Raw genomic sequence first — 26,652 nt, forward strand, 5'->3', positions numbered from 1 at the left:
TTAAGAATTCAAGGGTATTTTGAAGTTGCCTAGAAGAAAATGTTCATTTTTTGTGTGGAAATATACTTTAATAATTTTCCTAAAACATAAATATCAGAACTAGGTCAGAACTTCATTTTTCAAAACAATTGCTTGTTGTTTTTTTTTTTCCAAATGCCAAATGACACACTCAAAACTCTGAAAAAGAAATTGTTTCCTCTAGTCATTCTTATTAAGAGTATTTGCAGATTTGCATACCCTATTTTAAAAACAAAAATCTGCATGTATATAGGTTAAAACAGAAGAACTGCACACTGGGCAATTTTTGTGAGAAGGAGATGTTTATTAATGAGACATCATAATCAAGTTCACATGTTCTTTAACAAAGCTGAGACACATCCTCACTAGTCTATGTTCAGTAATATAGAATATGAGTCCATGAATCTGATTTTCATTCTTTACTGAAAACACTAAGTAAAAACTCTAATATTAACAACAACAAAACACAACTTCTTATTAGATATCATTCAGCCATGTGAAAGGAAGACAGCCTTCTCTTTGCAATAACACAAGCACCTTGAAATATTAAGCTAAGTAAAATAAACCAGACATAGAAAGACAAATATTTCATGTATCACTTATGTGTAGAATCTTTAAAAAAAAAAAAAAGAAATCAAACTCAAAGAAACAGAGAGTAGAAAGGGGTTGTCTAGGGCTTAGGGGCAGTGAGGAAAATAGGGAGGGATTGAGAAAAGTGTGCACTTTTAGTTATAAGATGAATAAGACCTGATCTAATGTATATAACATGGTGACTATAGTGGATAGCATTATATTATATAATTGAAATTTGCTAAGACAGTAGCACTTAACTATTCTCTCACACACACAGACATAAATAGGTGAGTAATGGATGTGTTAATTAACTTAGTGGAGAGATTCTTTTCACAATGTATACATATGTTAAATAATCATGGTGTAAATATTAAATATCTTACAATTTTGTCAATTATACCTTGTAGGGGCCAAGGGACAAAATGTGCTGCCCCAAGTGTGCCCTAAAATGTGTCACCTTGTATATTGATTATTTTAAATAAAAGTTACTTAAGAGACAGCCTGCGCAAGGACACTCAGAATGCCCACAATCCCCTGAAAGCAGGAAATAATCTCCATTTGTGAAAGGTACTTTTCCTGGAAAATGAGGTACAGAAACATCTTTATCACCAGAGATAGGAAACTCAGGGCCTAGAAGGCTATGTAAACAACCCTTCTTTTACTAATTTATCACTTCAACCCAAATTCTGTTTAGAATTCCTTGCTCACTGAAGCTCACAAAGTTGAGTTTTCTTTGGCCTGTCAATTCTTTATAGATTTATTCTCTTTATCCAAAAAGTATAAAAACTCTCTACCTTGGTAATTCTTGTAATTTTTAATTTCATTACTGGATCCCTGTGCTCATGTAATTAAACTTTGTGTTTTTTTTTTCTCATGTTAGTCTTCCTCATATAAATTTGTTAGTCCAGCAGAAAGAACTTGACAAGTCATAGAATTTTTTTTCTTTCCCTTTAACCTCAATAAAGCTGCATTTAAAAAAAAAAAAAAGTTGAAAGTCAAAGAACTAAAAAAATTCTACATTTTGTAAGTGGAGAGCATTCAGAATATACAAAGAATCAGTGGGAAAAAAAAAGAATCAGTGGCATAACTGAAACAGACTTGAGTTAGGTGTACTAGTTATAGAATCTAGAGAATCAGATAAATAGGATGCAAAGTTGTTATTGCAATTCTGTGCTATTCACAACTGTATTTCTAGCTTCTAGAATGGTTTCATCCTATAGTAGGAGCTCAGTAAATATTTGTTGACTCAATAAATAAGTGGAATATGGATTCGTAACTTGAAGTGGTAAGCAGTACAGATCAATTGTAGCTCCCTACACAGCAGAGTGGCAGGATGGAATGTGTTTTGGAAAGCTTATTCTGGTGGTGGTTATGTGAGGTGACACTAGAGGAATAATCACACGGCAATGTTGATGGAGCCATTTCTATGGGAGATTGCTTGACTCAGCCACGTTTTGAACATCTCATCATCCATGCTTTCAAATGCAAGAAAATCCAACAGTACAAATACTATCAATTGAATCAATATGACATTTATGCCTTATGATATCTTGCTGAGCTATCACAGCATTTGCATTAGACATAAGCAGTGAACCAAAAAGGAAAGGCTTTGTATCCACTACATTTGGCAGCAAAAGCTGTATAAAACAAACCCCTTCTACATTAGTATTAAAGTTGACATCAGTGTGCCTGTACCTACAGAAAATGGAGGGCCACAAAACAAAAGTTTGCTCTTGAATTTTATTTTATATTTCAGTGTTTCTGGTGTTGTTGTTGCTGTTGTTTGTTTGTTTGTTTTTAATGAGGGATGCAGAAAGATAAGCCAGGACCTCCTTCTAGAGCTCATAACATGGGAAAGAAAACAAGAGAGGGGCGCCTGGGTGGCTCAGTGGGTTAAGCTGCTGCCTTCGGCTCAAGTCATGATCTCAGGATTCTGGGATCGAGTCCCACATCAGGCTCTCTGCTCATCAGGGAGCCTGCTTCCCTCTCTCTCTCTCTGCCTGCCTCCCCGTCTACTTGTGATCTCTCTCTGTCAAATAAATAAATAAAATCTTTAAAAAGAAAAGAAAACAAGAGATACCACTTAACAGAGGAAAATAACATCCAAGAGACAAATGTCCATGAATGTGTTTTTCAAAATATAAACTCTTACACAAACGTGTGACTAAACACTGACTTTGTGGTGTTTTCTGAGAGTGCTTTGAGAAATATGACATCTTGCTATTGGGTGAAACTAGTGGTCCATCTAGTCAAATGTCCTTTCCAGTGGTACCAAATTAACTAGTAGGGAGAGCAAAGATAACTGCCAGATAACTTTTAATCTGTGAAGTTATCCAAAGTTTGAAAATACTATGGGAAATCTTAGAACTCAGTCAGTGAATGGGTTCTCCATACCTGCAGGCACTATACATTGCCACTGAGAATGCTCCTCAGAGTGGCGGCATATGAGAAGTTAACAATTTCCTTCCACCTGAATTCCTCTCTTCATCCTTCCCTCTCTTATCTTCAATCACTTTTGTCATGGGACATACATAAGTTGTTGGAAAGTGTTAGACTCTGATAGTAAAGCAAAATCAGAGTTAAAGACAAATATTTAACCAGTCACGTTCAAACACAACCTATTGAATGAAGAACTTTAGGTTCAAGTGGGCAAATATTCTGCGTTCCTGAGAAATCTCAATCAGTTTCTCATTCTGGTGAGTATTTTCACGTTGCACTTTGCAGCTTTGCAGCCACAAATTAAGTGAGTGTATATTTTTCAGTGCGAGATTATCACTAAAAAATCTGAAATAGAAGACCAGAAGAAAATATTTTGTATCTATGTATTTGTTAAAATATCCATCCATGAAAAAGGAGCCAGGTGTTAGTTTCCTATGGGGGATGTTCTCATGGAGTCAATAAAAGGCTAAATCTGTTCACTCCATTTCTTGTTCTTTAACAGCTTCTGTGGTGTCACCATTGTCCTGTTCAGGTTCAGAAAGCTCTCAGTGGTATTGCAACAGCCTCAAATGGCAGCGTGTCTGCTCACCAAGGACTGTCAATCAAATCCAAGATCCCCCATCTTTCAGGACCTTGCTCTTCATGCTCCTGCAGCTAATCTTCTCAGATCAGTGCCAGACCCAGTGCTGAACCCTCCTCTCTGAATTTGAATCTTCAAATGAACAAAAATAAAACCAAAACAAATGACAAAAGGAATAAAACAAAGATTTTTCACTTTTATTATAAAGATGCTTGTCAATATAGAGTCTGATTTTGGAAACATCAAGAACAGTGTTAATTTTCAAGTATTTGATGATTAAGAAAAAGTTAATAATTACTTTCTAATTATTCTAGTCTTATCTAATTTTCCTTTCATTAAATAAGTATGGAGTTGTGATAACCAAGATGTCCAAATTTTATTATCATTATGAGTAAAAATATTGTGAATACTATTATTATATTAGTAATAATTTATTCTGTTACAATAACTATGTATAATATACACATTATAAAATGTATAATAGTTTCAGTAACACTTATATGTCTTTATTTTCACTTACACTATTTCAACTAACCACAATAGACAAGTGTTGGATGGTGCACATATTATTATCTTTATCTTATTTGGGGGAATTGACTAATCAGAAAATACTAGATAAAAGAACTAGAGTCTTTTATGTCCTGTTTCTTTTACTCCACCACACTGCTCTTCTTCCTGATTCTTTCTTTCATTAGGGACTTCTTTTTTTTCTTTAATCTCTGGCTAAAATTAAAATTTATCACTGAAATACTGAACTTGTCCAAATTCATGGTTGACCTTATTGACAATAAAACATTTCATCTAAATTTACAGGATGAAATTTTACTTTATTTTTAACTTGGCAATAGAATAACTATTATCAGGTAATTTAATTACTATCCTTCACAAATGTATACACTATAATATAGCAATCACTATTCTCACTCTTATGATAAAAGGGAATTTAGAAGCCAAAAGGATCAACTAAATAATTTGTAAGAGTTTTTCTGGAAGCCATATTTCCAATCTATGTATATCTCTAAGTCTTTGCATAGGTGGTTATGTGCTTTCTTAACTATTAACAAATTGAGACATTTAATGTTCAATAAATAGTGTGCTGCTCTATAGAGAAGTTCTTCCCCTCACTCTTCATCTATTTGAGTAATTAATATAGTTACACATATTAACATATTACATACACATGTTACAAGGATTTCAAAAGATATTGTCTACTACACAATAGAATTGTCACTCTCAAGTATTAGAGTATAATCACTACACAGTGGTAAAAAATGACAGAAATTAGCTACCACCCAAATAATAAGCTTCCCTTCTCTGAAATAACAGAAATAACATAAACATCTGAGCTAAATTATAAAATTATCATAAACAGAGTCATGTCAGAGATGGGGGAAAATCATTCTAAATGCATGAAATTTCTCTAGCAAGAATTGACTAAAACCTCATTAAAATAATTAACATAATTAAGAAAAAATGTATTTCTTTAATGAGAACTCTGCTTGAATCTGGAAACACCAGGAAAGCATATTTTGCACGTTTTTATTTAAGCACCAAGATACTTGTTGTCTGGTCTTAATAAGCACAAAAACCCATATTTTGGATATGAATGAATCAGGTTGTCTCAGTAGAATGAGGCTTTTAGACATTCAGATCACAGAGACTTTCCTTTTTTCTGATTCTGTGCTTACCAAACACATTTCTGATTGTAATTTGACTTGTAGACTAGCACATGTTCAGATAGCATCTTAGTCATATTTGGGCTTTTAGTATAGCTTGCTGAAGGAGGGAAAATGTGCTGATCTACCTTTAAGTTCAGGCATTAAACATCTGTCTCTGGGGGCTTGCTTAATATGAGCCTGCTCTCAGGAGACAAATCTATTCTTAGTGTGTAGATATATCCAGTCCTTATGCTTGCCGAAGCAAAGGAACTGACTCCAGGCAGCTGCAGTGAACTCTCAGAAATGATGAGGGCAGATGAGGCATCCTGGAGAGAGCCAATGCCTTTCTGGCTGCTCACATGCCCAAAGCAACTTTTATTTTAACTTCAGTATCCAGCATTTGCTATGTATTCAGAATTGTGATAATAGCTCCTGAGAATTCAGGGGCGCATGGTTGGCTCAGTTGGTTAAGCATCTGCCTTGGACTCAGGTCATGATCCCAGGGGGATCCCATGGGACGCAGCCCCACGATGAGCTAGCTAATCATCAGCTGGGAAGTTGCTTCTTCCTCTCCCGCTGCCCCTCTGCCCACTTGTGCTCTCTCACTCAAATAAATAAAATAAAATAAAAATAGCTCCTGAGAATTCAGAGTTAGAAAATTTGAGCCTTTTCCAAGGAACTGGAAACTTCATTTATGAAATAATTTTATTCTTGTTCTAAGAATGGCAATGACTGAGAATTCTAAGTATGAAGGACCACAGGGTGTTAAAATTAAATTATCATCATGACAGGAAAGGCATGCTAATCCCTTTATTTTACACCCATATGTGAGAAGAAAGCTTTGTCCATTTTATTTCCATGCAGTGTCCAGGGTGATTATTTTAAATCATATTTGGTAAGTCCTCTGTTAAAATCTGTTAAAATGACCTCTTTTATTCCACTTAGAACAAAATGCATTATGTTAAGCATGGGCTTGCATCTGTCTTTGCCTGTCTGTACCCACATCTCCCACTGTTCTAACCCTCTCTGATACCCTCTGGTAAAATGAATTTTTTCCTGTCTTGGGTCAGGTTTCCTGGAAATAGACCGTTGAGAGAGAGACATGTGCTTCAGAGGTTTATTGGAGCTGGAAGGAAGTAAAGGAAGCAAAAGGTTGGGCAAAAGCAGTTGAACAGGGTTACATTTAAAACCGAAGCCTAACGTGGTCCAAACAGGAGCTCTAGAATTTGAAAGGCTGTTTGGAGTGGTACTAAATCAAGGCAAGAGGTGCAGGCCTGTGCCTCCATCCTGAAGAAGAAATCTAGATAGTGCCTCATAGCATCTACACTGGTTTTTCTGAATAGATGGATAGCTCTTCTTACAGAGGGGTTTTTCACGTTTTTTCTGTTCCTTTTGTCTGGAATGCTCCCCTCTTCTGCCACCCTACCACTATTATCTGGACTTTTGTTTTTTGTTATTTTTTTTTTAAGATCATTTAAAAAGTTACAAATTCCTCAGAATGATTTTCTCTCTGATCCCTGAGTCTAAATTACATCTTTCTTTTCAACTCTTTCATAGCAACCTATACATTTTTTAAAAAATTTTATTTATTTATTTGACAGAGATCACAAGTAGGCAGAGAGGCAGGCAGAGACAGAGAGGAGCACTCGATCCCAGGACCCTGGGATCATGACCTGAGCCGAAGGCAGAGACTTTAACCCACTGAGCCACCCAGGCGCCCCACAACCTATACATTTTATATAAAATATTTTATATAAAATTAATAAAATGTGTAATTATATTTTTCTTGTGTGGTCTTTGTGTTTAGTATTGCTATTTTCCATTTGTTTTGTATCATAATCTTGAAGCATGTAGCTTTTGCCGCGACTATATAGTTAGCAACTAACCCCAGTGACATAAACATCACAAATGTGTAATAAATATCTTGAAATTAATTAATAAATCATGGTCTTCTTTTCCTTAGACTCTAGTAATTGCTGACATTTCCCACTCACTATAATGATTCAAATTTAACTTCATTAATTTTTTCTTATGCATTTATGATATTTGTATTAGAATTGTTGCTGATACTCCAATATAACAGTTCTCAGATTTGGCTTGAACAAGAATGGCCTGGAGGTTGTGATATATAGACCTCTATTATAGAATATCTTGTCTGAGTCTTGCTGAGTCTTGCCCCCAACATTCTGCTCCCATACATCTGGGTTAGGGCTCTGTATTTACATTAATGCTGATGCTTCTGCTCTAGGAATGGCACTTGGAGAATATTATTCTAGGGAAACTTTAAGATGAAACAGTTTTGCATACTTGTATTTTGCATACTTGTAATTTGGGAGATATTTTTATCTTTATGAAGCCATTCTGTGGGATAAGACAAGGGCAAACATGTCTCAAACCCTATTTTAAATTTGAAGGTTTTTTGTTTGGTTGTTGGGTTTTTTTGAAGATTTTATTTATTTATTTATTTGAGAGAGAGTGAAAATGAGAGAACCCGAGCAAGGCAGGGTGGAAGAAGAAGAGGGAGAAGCAGGCTCCTCGCTGAGCAGGGAGTCCAATGTGGGGCTTAATCCCAGGACCCTAGGATCATGACCTGAGCTGAAGGCAGATGCTTAACTGGCTGAGCCACCCAGGCTCCCCTCAAATTTGAAGTGGTGATTTCTCCATTTACTTTGATAACTTTTCTTACTTTAAATTCTGATAATCTGATGGATGCAATTTTATACTTCATTACATATGTCTTTGTCAAAAAACTTCAAAAGGAGGTTGAATCACAAACATGACCATGCTGGCTGTCCAACATTGCTATTTGATGGGAGTATAAATTCCAAGAGCTGCTTTTGGTAAGGAGATAGTGTCTAGATAGAAGTGAATAGAGAGAGAGCCATATCATCAATAAATGGCCCTTTGATAAAAGGGAGTAGGAAATCACTTATCGATCACAATAGACAAAGACACTTATATCTAGACAGAACTCAGGGGAGCTTCCTATGTACAATGTGGAATCAGACATGGGTTTCTATTACCTTCATTTACACTGGCATTTGCATGCATATGCCTATAGACTTGATAATCCCACCAGTCAACAACTCAAGATATAATACATTGAACAATCAAGAACAATCAATGGGTCAAATAAAAAAAATAGAATAAATTAAAAATGTGTCTTGAAACAAATAAAAGACAAAAAGGATACGCAACCAAAATTTATGGGAGTCAGCAAAAACAATTTGAAAAGGGAAGTTCACAGCAATAAATGTCTACATTAAGGGGTGGGGACCTCTAACTGTGCACTTCAAGGAACTATGTAAAAAAGAGCAAACTAAGCCAAATGCTAGTGGTAGGAAGGAAAAATAAGTGAAATAAAGACCAAAAACAAAATAGAAAAAATTAAATGAAACTAAGGGTTCATTTTTTAAAATAATAACATAATTAAATATTTAGCTATATTTATCAGGATAAAAAGAAAGAGGTCTTGAACAAATTAAATTATAAATGAAAAAAGAGTCATTACAACTGATACAGAGGATCATAAGAGACTACTGTACATGATTATATATCCTAATTAGATAACCGAGAAAATATGAATTAATTCCTAGAAACATACAACCTACCAATACTGAATCATAAAAATATAGAAAATCTCAACACACCAGTTACTAGTAAGGAAACAATCAGTAATCAAAAATTTCTCAATCAAGAAAAGCTCAGTACTAGATGTCTTTGCTTCTTTACAAAAGAAGAATGAATACCAATTCTGAATAAGAACAAAGCTGGAAGCATCACACTTCCTGATTTCAAACTTTATTACAAAGCTGTAGTAATCTAATAAAAATAGTATAGAATGGGCATAAAAAAACACAGACACATAGCTAAATTGAATAAAATAGAAAGTCCAAAAATAAATCAGTATATGTTTGATTAATTATAGACAGAAGAGCTGAGAATACACAATGGGGAAAGGATAGTTTCTCCAAGTAATACTGCTGGAAAAATTGGATAGTGACACACACAAAACAAACAAACAAACCAAAACAAGACAAAACACCAAAAAACTGGACCCCTACCTTACACTATACACAAAAGTCAATTCAAAATAGATTAAAGACTTGAACATAAGACCTGGAAACATAAAATTCCTGGAACCATAGAAGAAAACATAGGAAATAAGTTCCTTCACATTGGTCTTGAAAATTTTTGAATATGACACCAAAAGCAAAGACAACAAAAATGAAAGCAAATAAGTTGGACTGTGTAAAATAAAAACCTTCTGCTAAGCAAAGGAAATAATCAGCAAAATGAAAAGGCAAGCAAAAAAATGGGCAAAAATATTTACTAGCCACATCTTTGATAAGGGATTGCTAATCAAAGTAATAAGGAACTTCTAAAACTCAACAACAAGAAAACAAAACAAAACAAAATAAAAACCCAGTTAAAAAATGAGCAAAGGACCTGAACAGATTTTTTTTTTCAAAGAAGACATACAAATGGCTAACAAGTACTTGAAAAGTGTTCAACATCATTAATCATCAAAGAAAGGCAAATCAAAACCACAATGAGTTATCACCTCCTATCTGTTAGCAAGACTATTTTCAAAAAGACACAAGCTAACAGATGCTGGTGAGGATGTGAAGAAAAGAAACACTTTACACTATTGGGTGGAAATGTAAATTGATCAACCACTATGGAAAACACTATGGAAGTTCCTCAAAACAGTAAAAATAAAATATGTTACAGCGATTCCATTTTTGGAATTAATGTATGAAAGAAACAAAATCATTACATTGAAATATCTGAATAGATATATGTATAAAGAAAATATAACATATAAACAAAATATTATTCAACCTTAAAAAAAATATATCCTGTCATCTACTTGACATGGATAAACCTGGAGGGTATTATGTTAAGTGAAATAATCCGGACAAGACAAATGCACATGGTATCACCTATATGTGGAACCTAAAAACACAAACACACACAGCTGAACCCAGAAACAGAGAGTAGAAAAGTTGTTGGCAGGGCTTGGGATAGGAGAAATAAGTACAGTTTGAAGAAAAGTTACAAACTTTTAGCTTTAGCATGAATAAGGTTTGAGGATCTAATGGATAACATGGTGACTGTAATTGAAAACAAAGTATTATATAATTAAGATTTTCTAAGAGAGTAGAACTTAAATATTCTCACTACAAAACAAGGAGGGAGGAATGTGAGATGATGAATATGTTAATTAACTTGATGGGAGAAATCTTTTCATTATATTTGTACCTATACATATATCAAAGCATCACAAATGCCCTTTAAATATCTTGCAATTTTATCCATAAATTACAACTCAACAAAGCTGGAAAAAAAAAATGAAGGCTCACAAATGAAAAACAAAAAAAATAGATAAAAAAGAGAAAAAGAAATGGTAACACACATCATGACAAGGACATGAGATATATAGTAAGTTGAGATGGGATAAATAAGTCAAGTCATCACTGTAAAAGTCATCTGTAACTAGGAAATGTCTATATCTTCTTGTGTATTCTGGATATCTTCTCTCAGTCTGTATATGCACTGGACTATCTTTACTATTGGTTTCTTCCCTTATATCCTAATAAATAACAACATATTCCAGATTGTCAGTATCGATTAGAAGAATTGAGAATCAGAATTAGAAAATATCAATTTTCACACAGTAGCAGGATTTCATAAACAGAAACTGGAGTGTAGAAAATGGTGTTTTTCTTTAATATGGGAGTAGTTCCTAATAGACATTTGGATGTTTAATTAAGAGGCTCTGAACTTTATTCCATTTCCAACTGACCTCACCCAACAACATCCCAGTTTATTTCAAAAATTTTTTCCCCAATGGAAAAACAGAATTATAGAAAAGAAATGTGTTTTAAACATCATTACCTTAGAATACTCTGCCTACAACCATACAACCATGAAAGTGATGTTCTTTAATTCTCCAAGAATAAGGAAGCCAGATTAGTTTCAAAGTAGGGAAAAAAATAATGTAAGTTATTAAAAGGGAAGGTAGTATTTCTGATTTTTCGCACAAGTTTGTAAAATGGTGTAAATCCCATTCTGATGGTCAGAGTGGTTGGGTTAAGACGTGCCCACTGAAACAATGAAACAGGGGAAAATCCTCTTTTCTCTACCTTTTTTTTTTTTTGGCCCTCAGTGGATTGGATGATGCCCACCCATGCTGAGGAGGGCAATCTACTTTACTTATTCAAGTAAATTGATTCAAGTAAACTGATTCAAATTCTGATCTCATCCAGAAATCTCCTCACAGACACACTGAGAAATAATATTTAATCTGGGAACCCCATAGCCTGTCAAGATGACACATAAAATTAACCATCACGGCTATAGGGTCATAAAAATTTTAAATATATAAAAAGCCTATATTTATCTGATATGCATATCTTCATTCAGATATTCAGAAATCTAAGCTAGATCTAAGTTACTGCTCTCTTTGTAAATTCTTGCAAGCCTCAGTTAATTCTGAACATTAGTCTTTTTGACACTACCCACATATAAATAACCCTTCCTATTTAGATTGGGCATTAGCTATATGCCTCATTTCAGAGTTTTCTATTGAAAATCTGAATTCATCAAATAGTACCATGCCTTCAATATTTGGCCTTGAGTTTTGGTTTCTTTAAACTTTCTTCAGGCTGGGGGCACCTGGGTGGCTCAGTTGGTTAGGCATCGGACTTTCAGTTTTAGCTTAAGTCAAGATCTTACGTGTCCTGAAATAGAGCCTCTGCGTTGAGCTCCACACTCAAAGGGGAGTCAAAAGCTACTTAAGTCACTCCAAAACTTTTTGTCAATTAGCCTTTTTAAAACACCAATATCTTTTCCTTTAGGATTTTTGAAAAAAAAAAAAAATCCTTTAAATACCAACTATTGAAAGGATTTGTTCCTGCCAAGTTGTCTTTATTTTGTCTTAATGTTACATGTCTTTCAAATTATCCACAAATTCTATTTTACCAAGTCCTTCCTTATAAAGAGGGAAGGAGTCCTTCTTCTTACTATTTCCTCTTTCTTCTGAGAGAGTAGAAAATGTTTCTTTTATATATAGAATGAAGGTTTTATGGGCATGTGGGTGTCTCAGTCAGTTATGTGTCTGCCTTCAGCTCGGGTCATGATGCCAGGGTCCTGGGATCAAGCCTCACGTCAGGATCCCTGTTCAGCTGGGCATCTGCTTCTCCCTCTCCTCCCTGCTCATGTCTTCTCTTGCTATCTCTCTCTCAAATAAATAAATAAAGTCTTTAAAAAAATGAAGATTTTAATCACGTGCAAAGATACTTGATAAAGATAGGGATGAAATCAAGTGACTCTAACCATACAGGTAAAGTAAGAAGTAGTGCAATTATGGATTGATTATTTTGATAAATCATTTCAATAGGCCATTATTAAATTAAAAACACATAAGTAAAATATATCAATACATTAATTGAATATTAATATAGTTGAATTGATAGCATAATCTTTATTACATTCTAGGGTCAGGACAACTTCTGTGTTCATTTTTATTTTGTTTTACTTAAAATGTCTCTTTTCAATTTTTCTATATGGTCGAACTTTTATTCTAACTGCATAATACTCTTCTTTAAAAATTTTTAATGACAGTTATTTTAGAAGACAGGACTTTTTATGTTTGCAAAGTAAAATAGATGTTTAGAGAGATATAACATGCTAATAAAACAGTGATCTAATTTACTTTTCATGGAGTGTATGTTTTTGCTTTGGAACACTGATTTATAAAGTTGTAACAAGCAGAAATGTACTTTTAAATAAAGTTATAACAACTGAATTTAACTTAAACTTAATTAAACTTAACTTAAATGTTATAATTATAAGGCATATATTTGATAGTAGAGCTTTACTTTATTTTTTTCTATTTTTCTATTTTTAACTTTTTATTTAAATTTCAATTAATTAATATACAATTCAATATTAGTCTCAGGTGTACAATCCAGTGACGACACTTACACACAACACTGGTAAAGGAGCTAACATTTTTTTAAATTTAATTTTATTTTTTCATTGTTCCAAGATTCATTGTTTATGAACCATACCCAGTGCTCCATGAAATACATTTAGAATCCTGAAAAACTGGAGTGTTTGGGTGGCCCAGTTAATTAAGTGTCCAGATCTAGGTTTTGGCTTAGGTCATGATCTCAGAGTAGTGAGATCAAGCCCTGTGTCAGGCTTCATGCTCCGTGTGGAGATGGCTTGGGATTCTTCACCCAGGCCCGCCCCTACCCCTTGCATGTGCACACACCCTCTCTCACTCTCTCAAATAAATTAATTAATTAAAAAAAAAAAAACATGAGAAACTAACAAATTAAGATAGTCTCTTATTCTGGTATACGCTGAACATGGTTAAGAATAAGTGTACCATATTAAAATTACAACTACATTTTATTTTTATTTATTTTTTTATTTATCTATTTTTTTGAGTGTAATAGTATTCATTGTTTTTGCACCACACCTAGTGCTCCATGCAATCCGTGCCCTCTCTAATACCCACCACTTGGTTCCCCCAACCTCCCACTCCCTGCCCCTTCAAACCCCTCAAATTGTTTTTCAGAGTCCATAGTCTCTCATTGTTCACCTCTCCTTCCAATTTCCCTCAACTCCCTCTCCTCTCCATCTCCCCTTGTCCTCCATGCTATTTGTTAAGCTCCACAAATAAGTGAAACCATATAATAATTGACTCTCTCAGCTTGACTTATTTCACTCAGCATAATCTCTTCCAATCCCGTCCATGTTGCTACAAAAGTTGGGTATTACATTTTAAAGCTCTATTTCCAGAGAACACATGATATTTCATCTTTCTATGTTGTCACTTAACATACTGCAATATTTTCTACTAAACACAACTAAATATTCTTCCTAAATATCAATGAAGAATTCCTATTAACAAGTAATTGCTAATTAACAAATGCACACAAATATCATGATATATTGAAGCTTATAGTGTAGTGAAATGAGCTAACAATGAAAGAAACAAACAAATAAAGTACATTTGTAAATTAATATGTTGAAATAAATAAATGATTATGCTGACTTAGATGATGCTTTCATTAAGACTCTTCCCTAACTTGCTAGTATTTGAACTGACAACTGGAAGACTGAAAAATACAGAGGGAGATTATAGCAAGCAAAGGCGACCACAGAATGGGACAATCTGAGTCTGGAAGAAACTGGGGTCTTCACACCCCATAAGCAGTGTGAACAAGGTGGGAGCCATTATAGGGTGAGTATGCTCTGGGCAGTCAACACTGGTGTTAGAAAGAATGGTGAGAGATTTTTATTTTATCTAACAGTAACAGAAAACCATTGAAGTGGGAAAGCAGAAATATGACCATGTCCAATTCATAGTTAGTTTGTTACAGAGGAAGAAATCTCTCATTTCAACGAAACTGTAGTTGAAAGATTCCCAAACTAGAGGAGGTATAAAATAAAACTCTCAAGAACACCTCAGGAAGTAAAGAATAAGCATTCAGAATTTTAGAATACCACTTTATCTTCAGGACACCAAAAGCAGATGACAACTGTTCTAGTCACATAGGATTTTTCTCTTGTGCCTCTCTTCCCTACTACCTGTTCAAGCTTTCCAGTGGCCAGATACACCCTGTGAATGGGGGGAAAGATGTAAAATAACAAGTTACAGAAACAGGCCTAAGTTGCAGGGGGAGAAAGCTTTCAATTAAATGCGAATTTTAATTTTTTTATTCTTTTTTTTTTTTTGAGAGAGAGAGAGAGATAGTATGCGTGAGTGGTGGGGTAGAGGCATAGGGAGAGAGAGAGAGAGGAGAAGAGAGAGAATCCTAAGTAGGTTCCATGCCCAGCACGGAGCCCAACTTGGAGCTTGATCTCATGACTCTAAGATCATGACCTGAGCCAAAATCAAGAGTCGATGCTTAACCAACTGAGCTACCAAGGTAAGCCGAGAATTTTTTTTTTATTTTTAATAAAATATTAGAGAGAGATAATTTTCATTTAATATAAGTGACAATAAAACACTGGACCTATAATTGAGTCTATTCTGGGAAGTGCATAGCTAGATCTCAGAGATTAACAATGAAAGTCATTTTCCCCATGCCTTATCAAGCCTATCTTTACATTTGTATGCTGAAAATGCAGAAAGGAATTGGTCATTTCACAAATTGGGATTTAAATAACTTTTTACATCATGTAAGCATGAGCTAATTTTCTTTGAACCCTAGATTTGGTATATTTGTAGGATGTGCATGTTACATCAAGTCCACTAGGACGTAAGTTCGAAGACAGGCTTTGCCATTCTTTCTCTCTTGCTGCACCTCCAATACTTTGCAGAGTGCCTGGGACACAGTATGCTAGTTAAAATTGAATCAACTTGAGCAGACTACATAGGACTGCCTTATTCCTATCATCCTCAGCAATTTTCAAAATTAAATCCTCTTACTGTGTAGCTGAATTTAATAGTTCAAAATATGGCTGTGTACCTTTAAAGAGGAAATCTATACAAACTCCTCTCTCAAATATTTAAGACAACATGATTATTATAGCAAAACAGACAAAAACTGCTTTACCAGGAATTTATTCAGACATCTTCTGGGGAAAGTACTATTTATGACTTTATAGAACATGTCAACTTACAAAAGCCACAGCCCAACCTTTATGATGTAAATTTGTCTAACAGGAGTATTAGGACCCTCTTTAACTCATTTGTGAGGAATTCATTCCAGTCCTTTTGGGAAAAATACTTTGTATGATACCATGAAACATGCAAACATGTTCATGTCCTAATGCTCAGGAGTCTAAGGATTTAGTAGGAAAATTAGAGAGCTGTGAGCATCTCTGGCAAATTGACAAGGTTAAGTATTTGATTGAGGGTCTTCTCTAAGAATTAGTCTTTAAGGCAGAGAAATCCAAACAGGCAGGCTGATTCACCAACAGTGCCTAACATCACAAGGGTGCAACTCAGTGATTGTCCTTCAAAATTGTGTACAGCCCATGTCCAGATTTGAAGAGAGTAGAGCTAATAAGTAAAATGGAAAAAGGTTTTTTACTAAACCTCTGTAAGTCACTGGTACTGTGAACAATACTTTTGGGCTCAAGTGGAAGAATCAGGTTCTCAAGGGAGAAAGCTCTTCCTTTTCACTTCCGCATCAAATAGAACATGGCTTTTGTACAAAAAATACTGCTTCAATCGATATCGAAGGAATCCGGAACACTGGCAGTAATAGAAGTGTTCAGTGCAGTTTGGCAATTCCTGAAAGAGTCAGCATAGTCCAGAGGAAGCAAACGGGTGACTGGAGAAAGTTATTTATGACAGGAGTCACAGTAGCTGTATCTCTTGGGATATTGCTGTATCCCAAAACGGAAACAACACTTGGCATTTATGGAATAGCCAATGTGTGAGGCCAAAAGGGGGAGATTTCAGGAGAAAATTGGCTGCAAACATGTGAAAGCTATTGGGGGTGTTTGAAAAATGCCAAATGTATTTAGATGGGGACTTCATAGGGATTACTAGGGTAGGTGGTGGCTAAAAGAGTAATTGAAATACAGATTTCAGCGTAAACTGATAGGTTTATCACTTGGAATATGAAATTTATTTATTCTTTATATATGTTTTCTTCTTGATACTCTTATCTCAAAGGCTGACACCATAAGCTACTGTATTTCCCAAGTCAGAAAACTTGTTAAGCTTTTCTTCCACACCACACCCAATGCTAGCACCAAATGCTGTAGATTCTACCTACTAAAATGTCTTGACAAATGCTCTCATTAAGCCTTTGTTGTTTCTTGTGTGAATTGCAACAGAATTCTGAGTAGCTTTCCTGCCTCCAGCAGTTTTCTCTATCATGCCCCAATGAGATCATTGTTAAAAACCAGTTCTCATATTTTGAGTTTCCTCCTCAAATCCTTTAAAATCTTCCTAATAATTTCAACATGAATTTCAAATTCTCAACATATTATCAAAATTCTTTCAAGAACTAGAACCTGCCTGTTTTTTATGGAGCACCTCAACATGCATAATTTTCTAAATATGCTTTATTCTTTCTTACTTAATCATTTATACAAATGGTCACCTGTGTTCAGTTATCAAGCATATACACATGCCCACATCTTCCATTTTTATCTTAACTATCTCTATCTTTAAGAAAGTTCCATTTTTTTACCCCCATCCATAATAATAGCAAGACACTTTCAATTATAAGTAGAAACACAAAGTAGTTACAAAAAAAACAGATTGGAATTGAGATCAAAGCTCCAGTTTTAAGAAACTTGTTTCTCTATCTATTTGTCACAGCTTGCTTCTGCCTGGTTGCTTCCATGACTTACTTTAGGGAATTAAAGTGTCATCAGAAGGCTTCGTCTCTGGACCTCTTGTTTTTGCTGCTCTCTGTTTGGTTTCAGTCTTCTAGTGTGGGCAGTATTACTGCTGGAAAACCCACATTCATATCATTCTGGCTTGGTAATGTCAGTTCTGTCCCTTGCCCATGTCTCAATCCCAGTACTGGGGAACACATGTATAGCCCAATAATCCTAGACCCAAATCCAATGTTCTTGGAATTGAAGGATGCTTCTTGGCACTATTATGTCATAGATTTACTCCAAGGTGGTAAAACAATGCAGTAATTTAGTCTCTGAAGAACTATATGGCATAGAGATGGACATATCTAAATAAATCAGAAGATTAGATGGATTGACATATATATACAAAGTAACAGTAGTCCAAAGGCCCCTTTTTCCTCCAAAACCTGGGATAGTCATATCCCTATGTTCTTGTGGTAACTTACATACACCTTTATCAAAGTGTATATCTTATTATACCATGTTTGAAATTTCTCATACTCTCTGAAAATTCCTCAATGATAGATTATGATGATGATGATGATGATGATGATTTTATTTCTGTATTATCAATGCGTTGTATGGACTTGCAAAAAAATAGGCATTGCACAAATGTTTGCTAAATAAATAAGTGCCAAAATCATAACATCTGCACCATGCTTCTCTCTTAAATTGCACTTATCTGGGATCTGACTTTCCGTTTGATTTTTGTCTTTTATTGAACAATGGAAAGGACTAACTTTGTACTGCTAAAAATAATTTATCTTATGAATTATATATTACCTTTAGCATAATCAATTTTATCATATTTAACAGTGGCATTCTCCAGAGACAAATATCCTTACAGACCCTAATATTAAAAATGTTCTTTTTATTAATCTCAGGACATCAGGTTTGGAAAATATGCATATTGCCATTTAATTTACATGATGTATTGCATATTAGAAATAGCTTTTTTGTTTCTTTGTCAGTATCTACTTTGAATAACTTTAAAAAAGAACATGAGACTAGCCAAAGCCATATCAATTTTTTTGATTATATGACAGGAAAAATGCTTGTGCATTAATAATTATTGAGTACATTTAAATCATTATTCATTTATGGAATAGCATTAATTTCTGAATAGTGTCGCACCACATATGAATGATTCAAGGCAAAGCAGAGTCTCTCGAAATCATTTAGTTCCTCATTATATCAATCTGTCATTCACTATTGCCACCCACAAAAACTTCTCAATCTGAAAAAAAAGCCATCATCTGTCAGATAACTGGATGAGTAAAACAAATAAGATGATAAATTTAGAAAGTTTAAAGCACTAAAATCTCAGAAGATTAAAAAAGCTTATTTTTGGCTATTTTGAGGCTGTTAGCTATGAGAATTCCAAAATACTTTTAAATTAATTTTTAAAACAATGTATAATTTTCAATTATTTTCCCCATTCAGAACAAATTCTGTTTTTCATTTTTTAAAGTATCATTTATTTAATGCGAACAACTTTAATACCAATAAAAAAGTTTTTTCTCAAAATACTAGCACATTTTGAAGCACCTGAGTGGATCTGTCAGTTAAGTATCCAGTTCTTGATTTTGGCTCAGGTGATGATCTTCACTCAGGTCCTGGTGTCAGAGATGTGAGATTGAGCCCCACATGAGGCTCTATGCTCAGTGGAAGTCTACTTGAGGTTCTCTTTCTCCCTCTCCCACTGCCCCTCCAGTCCTCTCTCTCAAATAAATAAATAAATCCTTAAAAATACATGTAAGAACATTTATTATCTATTAAATGAAAAAACACCAAACATGTTTAATATATTTCCTGGCTTAGATTGTAATCACTGATTCATCCATTTGTGTAACATACATTTACTATATAAGAACTAAATTGTATTGTTAAATGTTGGGCTATTTTGTTGATATGAACTTTAATATCTATTGAAAATGTGTAATAGTTACTTTTAGTAATGCTTATCTAATTTTATAATGATTATAAGAAAATAATAGGCATTCATTAATATATATAAAAAGGCAGTCCAATGTAACAGATTAGTTAAGAGTTTGTCTCTAGAACTCTGGAGACAAAGAATTCTATTCCTATTATCCATGTGCAAGACATCAAAACATTCTGTACTTCAAATTATTTATCTATCAAACTAGAATGGTAATAATGATACCTAACTCTAAGATTATTGTAAAATTAAGTTTTGATTAATATTGGTTTATTTTTCTGTCACTGTACATGATGAAAATAGTTAAGGTAAACATTTTCTACTAAGTATCAAAAAAGGAGAATGTGGGGCATTTTTTATAATTGCAAATATCTAATAAAATAAGCAATCAGCTTATTTACTATGAATTATTTTATAAAACAGATGGTTTCCATGGTCCCATTTTAAGACTCAATTTAAAAATTAAATTAAGTGGCACCTGGGTGGCTTAGTCACTTAAGCACCCTATTCTGATTTCATCTCAGGTCATGATACCGGGGTTGTGAGATTGAGCCCCGCACTGGGCTTGAAGCCTACTTAAAATTCTCTCTCTCTCTCCCTCTGCCCCTCCTCTCCCTCCCTTTCTGAAAATTAAAAAAAAATACACAAATACATAAAATACATAAATATATAAAATACATAAATACAAATAAATACATAAATACATTAAAATATATTCACAATTAATTTTAAGGCATTCTAACTATAGATTTAAATCTTCCCTCAAGATTCACTGTCAGAATTCATTAGCATCTGAATCTCCTTGAGAATTCTGGTTTAGGATTAGATGATATTAAGCCATGTCCTTGACCACCCAGTGTTCATGAACTCTGCGGGACATATGACTAAGAAAAACAACAACAAGAAAGTTACCTATAGAATTATAGATTTATGCAGGACAATATAAAAACTGCTTTTATCTAGTCTGGAGAAGCCTATGTATTAAAAAATGCTATGAGTCAATTATATATGTGGACTAATTAGTACAGAAAGTGGCTCAGAACAAACATATACACAATTTTGGTTTCTGGTTTCATATTGTATGATAAAGAAACTGTTATTAAAGGCTGGAAGGGTAGTAATTTAAATGATTCAGTGGTAAAACATTTTGTAAAAAATATCACTTGTAATAATTTGGAAGGCAGGCAGCATTCTTAAATAGGCTTTTAACTTTATTCAAATAGGTTGAGAAACAATATATAAGGAGTGCTTCTAAGTTGCCCTTTTTTTTTTTTTTTAGTATTTTTTTTATTTATTTGACCAACAGAGATCACAAGTAGGCAGAGAGGCAGGCAGGGAGAGGAGGAAGCAGGCTCCCTGAGGAGCAGAGAGCCCAAAGCAGGGTTCGATCCCAGGACCCTGGGATCATGACCTGAGCCAAAGGCAGAGGCTTTAACCCACTGAGCCACCCAGGTGCCCCTTCCATGAGTATCCTTTGACAAAGTATACATAAACTTAGAGAACGATTGCAATAAAAAATAAAAGTAAATTAGAAATATTCTAGAAGTTACAGAAATATGGAAAATTGTAATATGAAATTGATTCTTCTCTCCATCTAGTACCAGATAAAACTGAGATCTTTGGGCAAGAAAGGCCAATCTAATTCATGGAAAAGATTTTGAATCTATTAAGCTTGTGCTTAATAGATCTTTTCTATTGTACAAAATGGTTCAATTAAAAAGAGGCTAAAGTGATGGCTCTTCCATGTTGGCTTACAGGTTGCTTCAGGATCCACAGAGGTGACCGAGGGCAGCAAGCATATTACTCAAGGCACCAAAAACCATGACTTTACCCCAGTCCCATGGTGGTTGGTGCTGGTGGCAGGACCAAGGCCAAATGGAACTGTAGACAACTCTGCAGGGAGACAGAGCTATTTCTGGGTCTGCAGCTACAACCACTGTCAGAGAGCCTGGGCACAGACCTTTCTTGAAACAGCCCTCCTCAGTCTTGGGCTCCATCAGGGATTCATAAACTTTTACTTTGATCCCAAAGATCCCATAAGCCACTTTTATCTGGGGATAGCTGCCACATTACTGTTGCTGTGGGGCATCTGAGAATGGGGCCCCCAATTTCACCATCATGTTGATGTCCTAATTACATTGTTAAAACTATTTTCTTCATCATTCTAAAAGAGGATTATATATATCTGCCCTTTAATATCAGACTTGAATATATAACTTGCTTCAGGTAAGAAAGGGTAAGCAGAGATGACCTATATTACTTCAATGCATAGTTAAAGGCCAACACATAGCTTACCACAATCTTCTTTCTTTTCCCAAGATTGACAGTGTTTAAGAAACAGTTTCTACTTTAGCCTGGGTCCTGGAGTGAACATAAATGATACCCATAGCAGAGTTTTTTCATTCTTTTTAAGACAATATAACTTAGTTGACTGATATTCAGATAAAACAGCTTATATTGTCCATTTCTATGCAAAGCCTAAATCCAAATCTTACACAGTTTCAATCTGTGTAAGACATATAATATGTCTTATATGATATAATAAAAAATAATGTCTTATTATATGATATAATAAGACAAATCCAAATCACAATAGCCAAATCACAATAGACAAAAAGAAAATAACTAGCCAAAAATAAATGAATAAATAAATAAATAAATAGCCAAATGAAAATAACTAGAATCTTGCCCAACCCAGAATGGTTAAGGTTACACAGTAGAAAATGTGGCCAAATCTGTGAAATTGTACTTGATTAGCCAATGTGGGTCCTTTTAGGAAAATATGGTTTCAGGTAAACAGGGAGGAGAAGAGAAATGCCATACAAGCCGTATTTATCATTAATAATCTAAAGTACAGACTTTCCATATAAATACCAGTACCGTGTCTCCAGACAAACTGTTCGAAATGTTTTCTACATTCTGGATTGTTAAAATTACTTATATTCATAATCTAATTTAAATGAGATTTTAATTGTGAAAGACATTTTCTGTTGGTTACTTGATCAAAGTCAGTGCATGCTCTCAATTAAAATCCTTAGCACCAACTAGGACCACAGTCTTATTACATGGTTTAAAAATACACATATGCTCATTATCAAGGTCTCATGGGCTCTCTTTTTCTCCTCTACTTTATATTCCATTTAGTAGAGATTTCTTCTGTCTGCACACTTTGTTACCATTATTCAAGACCACGTAATTTTATACTGAGCCATCTGAATTCTGCTTTTTCTTTTTCTTTTTTTTTATTTTAATTAGCTCTGGTGGGGTGAAACTATCACAAATTCCTAAGAATATTTCCTTTATTCAACCCTTAGTAGTAGAAGGTGTGGGTGGTACAATTCATAAACATTGATCTTTACTGTTATGTAAACCAAGAAATCCAGAAGAACATGAAAAATTGTTCTTAATTTCAAATTTGATTTAAAAGTTTAAAGCTTTGTGTAGTCTATAGATGGTAAAAGCTAGTCATAACTCTTTAACGTATTCAAATGAATGGACATAGGACTTTGGTTCTAAGAGAGAAAATAATTATGTACATTTATAAAGGACTGATAAAGGATGTGACTGAACCTATAAGTGAGAATCAATATTGTGTTCTTTTCCGTCAGGATTCACAGCAGGAGACAGTTTTTCTGCCTTCCTTCAAGTTAATGTTGACCATTAAAAGAAAAAAAAAAGTTAATGTGGGCATTTTCCTGGGTTCTGGCAAATGGAATTTGACTAGAATTGAAGGGGCCTGTTCCAGATAACCTGTAAAATATGTCTCATGCTGTGCTCAGTCTCTTTTCTCATCTGCTTGTGGATTTTCATGACACCAAGGTGGGCAAAGCAGTACAACAGAACTCTGAGTCAGTGAGTCCTAAGACGTACTGACCCACCTTCTACAAGTCACTTACTCCACCTGCACTGAATTAAAATGGAATTAAGAAATAAACTTTAATTATGAAGGCATTGATGGCCATTGGAATTTTGGAATTCTTAAAAAATTAACCTTCTCTGATTAATAGCATGCTAGAAAGCATTCTGAAAGTACTTTATCTTTTATCACAGTTACTGCTCATAGCAACCAATTGATGTAGAAGCCCTATCTGCAGATAAATAAACCAAAGCACAAAGTTTTCCAAAGTTCCAGAGATGCTGAGTGGCAAAATGGAACTTGAACCAAGAAGTTTGTTTCCAGATCAGCTTTCTTAAAAATTACACCATCTCTTGAGATAGTCCCAAAAGACCAACTCTTATAAGTGGCAGGGGAATTTCTATTTAGTACACTTTCTTTCCTTTTGCTCCTTACTTACAGTCCCTCAATCACTTTAACCACTCTGTTTCATTTGTTACTTGGTCATAGGCATTTTGCTCTGTCAGATTCCAATGTTGTATGAAGCTTGGGCAAGACAGGAAGGACTGGAAATTCTTTAGATGCCAAAAAGCAATCTCACCATCACATTTCTTCACTGGGTCAAAAATTTATAACACGTACTTGGCATAATTTCCAAAAAACCTTTCTCTGTATCTCTCTATATGTAAAGATGAGATTTACCATAATCTCTTTCATTAAGGGAACACATATAAGCATAATTAACTTAGATTTCACTTGAGAAGTTTTCCTCATTATCATTCTAGACCAGAATGCTGTGGGTTGCCCATGTCTGGCTAATTATTACTCTAATCCTCACCCACAACTGTTGGTGGACAATAGAGGAATATACCTACCAGTGTTAGTGTTGCTGGTGATGCTGCAGAGAGCTTCCCTGAAAACAACACTAATCTAGAAAGGACAATTGATGACCTTGGATCAAGATATATCTGAAGCTGCCCATACCTCCTTAGAATCCCAGCAGATTAACATCTACTTGGTAATATTTGCTAGATGGACATCCATAGCTTGATATTCAAGTATCAAAGGTCAATACCCTGAACTTGATGCTGGGAGAATGCAATCTTAGACCTTGAGGATCGAACTCTTCTCTTTTTGTAGGAACTTCCAATTTTGCTTTTCTATCCATTCTTCACATTTTATTCAGGGTGGTTGGTTCATTACCAAAAGTTCTGCTTCAAAAATGCATATAAGAGGCATAATTTCTGAAGTAGTAACAACAATGAAGCTAAACAACTATCAGTCATTTGAGTTTGAATCTTGCAGGAATGGGGAAATCTACCTACATTTTGACAACATTAGACAGGCAATTTATGGATTTAGATTGACAAGTAGACATGTTTTCCTTGAGCAAATGACAAAAAAATATGACAAGCCTTTTGCTTTGCTTTTTTGCTTTGCTTTTTGTTTTTCTTTTGATTTTGCTTTTCTTGCTTTTAATCCCAGCCTAAGTCTCATTCCTTTACCTTATTTTTCAGGCTATAAACTAGAACCCAAGTAATGCATTTTTTTTTTCCTTTGCAAATCAAACATTTTCAAAAAGTAAATGAAAATAGAGTGTCACGGGAAGTTAATGGAATATTTTATCAAGTGTCTTTTCCTTTCAAGGTAATGAGGCCATATATGTTAGACCAGGTGTTGGAACTTCTCAGATGTTTTGCAAACACAAATTAATAAGCATGATATAGTATTATTAATAATATAGACTCTACACATAATAGGAACATTGCCCATACCAAGTCATTGGCAAGCCCCAAATCATCCCTGGTTTCTACCTTTTCAATGGGAACTGTCCTTGTCAATTTTCTTATCTTCAGAAAGGGGGTGATTGAGACCACAGTAAGCTAGTAATACATCATAGTGCCCATAGCCCAGTATAGTTCCTTTTGCCCACAGTCTGGTATCTGTACAGAAGTCAGCATTACAGGAGTTGTAACATCATAGAGGATGAAATTCTTCTGTTCCTCCTCAGGCCAAGCCTACTCAGGTTGCTATCTTGTCTTCTGTATATTTCCTTCCAGGGCTTCTTAACTTAATAGATCTTACCATGGCATAAAGACCTCTTTGGATCTGTGTAGTGTATCTGAGGAATGATAATGTGCATTCTGAAAGTTGACTTGCATATGCCAGTGCCTGCTACTTCCTCAGGCACCTTTTCATCTTCTAGCTTACTTGTCACTTGGCCTTACTTACTTTTTCTATCAGACTTTTAGCCTTGTATTATGTATTGTATTGTATTTTTTGCTTATTATTTTACATGAAATATTTAACATTTCTAACTAACATGCTGATATTTGAATGTATAAATCACATAATCATGTATAAATCATGTATAAATCACTAATCATTTGAAGTACTTAAGACAGAGTTTAAATTAAGAATGATGTCGGGGGGGCGCCTGGGTGGCTCAGTGGGTTAAGCCGCTGCCTTCAGCTCAGGTCATGATCTCAGGGTCCTGGGATCGAGTCCCGCATCGGGCTCTCTCCTCAGCAGGGAGCCTGCTTCCTCCTCTCTCTCTCTCTGCCTGCCTCTCTGCCTACTTGTGATCTCTCTGTCAAATAAATAAATTTAAAAAAAAAAAAAAAAAGAATGATGTCGGGGAGGATTTACAGTCCTCATATTACTGATGGGCACTTACAGAAAGAAGGTAAAGGCTAGTTGCATTTGGCTACTAGCCTTGCTCTTATTTTATTTAACATCCATTCAAATGAGAACTATAGAACATTTCTTGATCATAGAAAGTTAAAAGTTTGATATGAAATGTTTTAAAATTGGAAGGGGAGGTGAACCATGAGAGACTATGGACTCTGAAAAACAGTCTGAGGGGTTTGAAGTGGCGGGGGGGGTGGGAGGTTGGGGTACCAGGTGGTGGGTATTATAGAGGGCACAACTTGCATGGAGCACTGGGTGTGGTGAAAAAATAATGAATACTGTTTTTCTGAAAATAAATAAATTGGGAAAAAAAAAAAAAAAAGGTTTATTTGCTGGGGCACCTGGATAGCTCAATCAGTTAAGTGTGAGACTCTTGATTTCAACTCAGGTCACGATCTCCCAGTCCTGTGACTGAGCCCCATGTCAGGCTCTGTGCTCAGCAAGTGTCTGCTTGAGATTCTCTCTCCCTCTCACTCTCTTTCTCAAATAAATAAATAAAATCTTAAAAAAAAATCTATTTACTTGAGAGAGAATGTGTGTGTGTGCATAAATGAGAAGGAGGGGCAGA

The sequence above is a fragment of the Neovison vison genome, chromosome 6 (genome assembly GCF_020171115.1).
Source record: "Neovison vison isolate M4711 chromosome 6, ASM_NN_V1, whole genome shotgun sequence".
NCBI classification, from domain to species: Eukaryota; Metazoa; Chordata; class Mammalia; order Carnivora; family Mustelidae; genus Neogale; species Neogale vison.